Raw genomic sequence first — 6,039 nt, 5'->3', positions numbered from 1 at the left:
CTCGGCCCCAGTCTGGGCATTATGGTCCGACCTAGGAGGGGAGGCAGGCCCCTCCAGCCCAGGTAAGAAACCTGCATAGGAGAAGGCCACTCTGATATAAAACCTACGACCCAAGGACCTCGCTGCCACGACCCAGCTTGCTTGGCCATGGCACACGAACCATGGGTGTAAAGGGTGGGGCCAGTACTGCGTACACTGCACTCCACCTAAAAGCTCCTTTGCGGAAGCCCGAGGACAGGTCCACATCCTCCCCCTCCACATCCTCCCCCTCCATGTCTTCCCCCTCCACGTCCTCCCCCTCAAAAGATGCTCACAAACTCAAGCTAGCATGCTGGAACATTAGAACCATGCTAGACAAGGCCGACAAACCTGAACGTCGGTCTGCCCTCATCGCACATGAACTCCTCAGACTTGACATCGACATAGCCGCTCTCAGTGAAGTCTGCCTTGCAGATGTAGGCAGCCTCCAAGAATGCGGCGCGGGCTACACACTCTACTGGTCTGGCAAGCCTATGGATGAACGACGCCTATCTGGTGTAGGCTTCATGGTCAAGAACTCCATTGCCTCCAAACTCGAAAACCTCCCGACAGGCCACTCGGACCGGATCATGTCCATGCGACTCCCCCTTCAAAACAAGCGTCGCATCACCCTCATCAGTGTCTATGCTCCAACCCTCCAGGCGGAACCAGCAGAAAAGGACAAGTTCTACACTGACCTGCGCAACCTCATTCAACGCACCCCTACAGCCGACAAGGTTGTCATCCTTGGCGACTTCAATGCTCGCGTCGGCAAAGACTCAGAAACCTGGCCAGGAATCCTGGGCAAGCATGGTGTCAACAAGTGCAATGACAATCGGCGCCTCCTGTTGGAGCTCTGCGCAGAACAGCGGCTTGTCATTACAAACACCCTTTTTCAGCAGAGGGACAGCCTGAAGACTACCTGGATGCATCCCCGATCCAAACACTGGCACCTCCTGGACTACGTCCTGGTGCGAGAAAGAGACAAATGAGATGTGCTCCACACCAGGGTCATGCCCAGCGCGGAATGCCACACTGACCACCGGCTGGTTCGCTGCAAGCCAAAGCCAAAGCCCAGGAACAGTAAAGCCCCCAGAAAGAGGTTAAATGTTGGAAACCTGCAGTCAGACGAAGTGAGAGGAAACTTCCAGGCAAACCTCAAAGCAAAGCTCAAGGATGCAATCCGCCTCACGGACTCGTCCATTGAAACCCTCTGGGATCAGCTGAAGACTACCATACTGCTATCCACTGAAGAGGTACTGGGCTTCTCCTCCAGGAAAAACAAGGACTGGTTTGACGAAAACAGCCAGGAAATCCAGGAGATGCTGGCAAAGAAGCGATCTGCCCACCAGGCTCACCTTACAAAGCCGTCCTGGCCAGAGAAGAAACAAGCCTTCCGTCGTGCATGCAGCCATCTTCAGCGCAAACTCCGGGAGATCCAAAATGAGTGGTGGACTAGCATTGCCAAACGAACCCAGCTCATCGCGGACATTGGCGACTTCAGGGGTTTTTACGAGGCTCTAAAGGCTGTGTACGGCCACTCACCCCAAGTCCAAAGCCCGCTGCGCAGCTCAGACGGCAAAGTCCTCCTCAGCGACAAGATCTCCATCCTCAACCGATGGTCAGAACACTTCCAATCTCTTTTCAGTGCCAATCTCTCAGTCCAAGATTCTGCCCTGCTCCAACTCCCTCAACAGCCCCTAAGGCTAGAGCTGGATGAGGTCCTCACCCGGGAAGAGACAATATAAGGCAATTGAACAACTGAAAAGTGGCAAAGCAGCAGGTATGGTTGGAATCCCCCCCAGAGGTCTGGAAGGCTGGCAGCAAAACTCTGCATGCCAAACTGCTTTGCTGGGACCAAGGAAAACTGCCTCAGGACCTTTGTGATGCCATCATCATCACCCTGTACAAAAACAAAGGCGAGAAATCAGACTGCTCAAACTACAGGGGAATCACGCTGCTCTCCATTTCAGGCAAAATCTTCGCTAGGATTCTCCTAAATAGAATAATACCTAGTGTCGCCGAGAATGTTCTCCCAGAATCACAGTGTGGCTTTCGCGCAAACAGAGGAACTACTGACATGGTCTTTGCCCTCAGACAGCTCCAAGAAAAGTGCAGAGAAAAAAACAAAGGACTCTACATCACCTTTGTCGACCTCACCAAAGCCTTCGACACCGTGAGCAGGAAAGGGCTTTGGCAAATACTAGAGTGCCTCAGATGTCCCCCAACGTTCCTCAACATGGTTATCCAACTGCACGAAAACCAACAAGGTCGGGTCAGATACAGCAATGAGCTCTCTGAACCCTTCTCCATTAACAATGGCGTGAAGCAAGGCTGCGTTCTCGCACCAACCCTCTTTTCAATCTTCTTCAGCATGATGCTGAACCAAGCCATGAAAGACCTCAACAAAGAAGACGCTGTTTACATCCGGTACCGCACGGATGGCAGTCTCTTCAATCTGAGGCGCCTGCAAGCTCACACCAAGACACAAGAGCAACTTGTCCGTGAACTACTCTTTGCAGATGATGCCGCTTTAGTTGCCCATTCAGAGCCAGCTCTTCAGCACTTGACGTCCTGTTTTGTGGAAACTGCCAAAATGTTTGGCCTGGAAGTCAGCCTGAAGAAAACTGAGGTACTCCATCAGCCAGCTCCCCACCATGACTACCAGCCCCCCCACATCTCCATCGGGCACACAAAACTCAAAACGGTCAACCAGTTTACCTATCTCAGCTGCACCATTTCATCAGATGCAAGGATCGACAACGAGATAGACAACAGACTTGCCAAGGCAAATAGCGCCTTTGGAAGACTACACAAAAGAGTCTGGAAAAACAACCAACTGAAAAACCTCACAAAGATAAGCGTATACAGAGCCTTTGTCATACCCACACTCCTGTTCGGCTCCGAATCATGGGTCCTCTACTGGCATCACCTACGGCTCCTAGAACGCTTCCATCAGCGTTGTCTCCGCTCCATCCTCAACATTCATTGGAGCGACTTTATCCCTAACATCGAAGTACTCGAGATGGCAGAGGCCGACAGCATCGAATCCACGCTGTTGAAGATCCAACTGCGCTGGGTAGGTCACGTCTCCAGAATGGAGGACCATCTCCTTCCCAAGATCGTGTTATATGGCGAGCTCTCCACTGGCCATCGTGTCAGAGGTGCAGCAAAGAAGAGGTACAAGGACTGCCTAAAGAAATCTCTTGCTGCCTGCCACATTGACCACCGCCAGTGGGCTGATATTGCCTCAAACCGTGCATCTTGGCGCCTCACAGTTCGACGGGCAGCAACCTCCTTTGAAGAAGACCGCAGAGCCCACCTCACTGACAAAAGACAAAGGAGGAAAAACCCAACACCCAACCCCAACCAACAAATTTTCCCCTGCAACCAATGCAACCGTGTCTGCCTGTCCCGCATTGGACTTGTCAGCCACAAACGAGCCTGCAGCTAACGTGGACATTTACCCCTCCATAAATCTTCGTCCGCGAAGCCAAGCCAAAGAAGAAAGAATTTTAAATTAGTTAACTGGTTCTTTTGCATTTCAGTAGCATTTTTTTGAAATTATTTTTTACTAACAGTTATCTTTTTCTCTAAATCTTCAATCTCTCTAATTCTCTCTTTCTTTACTTTAGATGCATAACTAATAATTTGACCTCGTAAAAAAGCTTTCATTGCATCCCATAAAACAAAATGACTAGAAACAGAGTTAACATTATTACTAATAAAATCCTCAATTTGTTTTTTTAAATAATTGATACATTTTGGTTTTTGTAATAACATAGTGTTAAATCTCCATCTTGGGGTTCTCTGAACATCTTGTGAACTCTGATATTCTAATAATAATAATGAATGATCTGAGACCAACCTTGCCTTATAATCCACAGATATAACCTTATTCTGCAAATGTGTTGAAATTAAAAAATAATCAATTCTTGAAAAGAAATTATGACGTGAAGAATAAAAAGAAAAATCTTTCTCTGTAGGGTTAAGTCTTCGCCAGATATCAACTAAATTCAAATCTTTCATCATATTAGTCACGTACTGCCATCTTAGATTTCTTAATTACTCTTGGAAATTTGTCCAATAAAGGCACCAATACCACATTTAAATCTCCCCCAATCATCACATTGGAATTTGTTTGTCCAAGTAATAAAGACACATCTACAATAAAAGCTGTATCTTCAACATTTGGAGCATAAACATCAAGCAGAGTCCAAGCCTCATTAAGAATTGTACAATTCAGTTTTAATAATCTTCCTCCATTTTTCTTTTCATTCTGTAATTGAAATGGTAAATTCTTATGCACCAGAATTGCTACTCCTTTCGCCTTTGAATTAAATGAAGAATAGAAAACTTGACCAACCCATTCACGTTTAAGTTTCAAATGTTCCTTATCTGTTAAATGAGTTTCCTGCAAAAAAGCCACATCAACTTTTAATTTTTTTAAGTAAGCAAGTACTTTCTTACGCTTAATAGGATTATTTAAACCCTGAACATTAAGAGAGGCAAACTTAAGGATCCTACTGTTTCTGTGTAGCCAAAGGGTCTTCTATTCCTTCCTTTGGTTTAACTGCTTTTCTTACAGTATGACTGCGTGTGGAAACCCCTGCCACAACCTCCTCAGAAGTATCTGGAGGCTGATGGCCAGGGTTATCCTTAACCCATATTATGTCAAATGCCTTCATTACATTGATGTCTGTTGAAGTCTTCATTACTGGTGGTGCATTTTGCAGTGCCACCGCTACATCAATTGGTAAACGTCTTTTCAAAGTCGGGTCTTCAGCTGGCAATGTCCCAGCTGTTCTAGCTGTCAAAGATTCACTGACAGCGCTCACAGCGGGTGTTGATTCATGCGCACGCGCCTGGCTAGCCCTTTGTTCCAAGGGCTGCCGGGCGCCATCTTTAAAAGCCCTACCAATAAAGAGCGGAGCTCCGTTGCCGAATCTCGTACCTCTCTTGCTGGATCCATTCCACGCTGAGTCCTGGCTTCTTGTATACAGGTAGGCTTAGATAACCATTGGAAATGCAGTTTCTTAACGATCTGTTGCCGTTTTTTTTCACTTCTTTTCAGCAGTTGTACCATGAGAAACTAATTCAACACCTCTAACTATTTCTAGGCTTTTAAAAAGTTTTAACGGGCACTTATAGACAAAACAACAACAAAGAGTCAGGAGAGGACTGGAAGGCAAGTCTGTTCCTTACGCCATTTTGCCACGCCCCCAGACGACAATCACGTTGATGTGGGGGAGGGAGACCCCAGTAATCCTCTTCCATGCTTATGGACCTGTGGATTGACCTCTGAACCATTTCTCTGCAGCAACTGTACCCACGCTGTGATGCAGACGGCCAGGACACTCTCTCTCAAGAGAGGCTCCTTCCTCAGGAAGTGCAGTTGCTGTTGTGTCTTCCTGACAAATGAGGAGATGTTGAGGGTCCATGAGAGGTCACTGGTTATAAGTGAACTCCAAGGAACTTGGTTCTCTCCACTCCAGAATTGTCGATGTGCAGTGGAAGGTGGTCGTCTCACGTAGCAAAGATAGAGATACATAACCAATGTTTTGAGCCCTGAGCCCTTAGTCAAGGTAGCAAAAAGCAGGCTATGGACAGATCTCTCAGTTCAAACCAGCCATTCTCTTTTTTTTTTAAAGGCTGAGACCCCCATAGGGTTTGTCTTAAAGTTTTTAGGTTCTAATGACCACTTAAAAATACTTATGTTACCTGAGGTGAAAAGAAAGCAAGGCTTCTACTTAAATGTGCTGTGATTCCCCCACCATTGAGAACGGCTGGTTTAAACACGGTCCCGGATGTGAGGAGGCTGGGCTAAGAGCAACTTCACCGTATTCCAATCCACTGCCCGAGTTGATGCCAATTTTCCTTCTTGTTCCATTCCTTCACTCTATTTGTTTGGGTTTCAACTGATTTTGTTTTCTGTGCCCTCATCAGAGCTGGGTAACCAGAAATTGGGATGGTAGTGAGATTCCAGGGGGAGGCTTTGGGTGGAGGAGAGGTATTGCAACG

Source organism: Narcine bancroftii, chromosome 3, assembly GCF_036971445.1.
Source record: "Narcine bancroftii isolate sNarBan1 chromosome 3, sNarBan1.hap1, whole genome shotgun sequence".
NCBI classification, from domain to species: Eukaryota; Metazoa; Chordata; class Chondrichthyes; order Torpediniformes; family Narcinidae; genus Narcine; species Narcine bancroftii.
The sequence above is the reverse complement of the archived record's forward strand: the minus strand, read 5'-3'. Positions refer to the sequence as shown.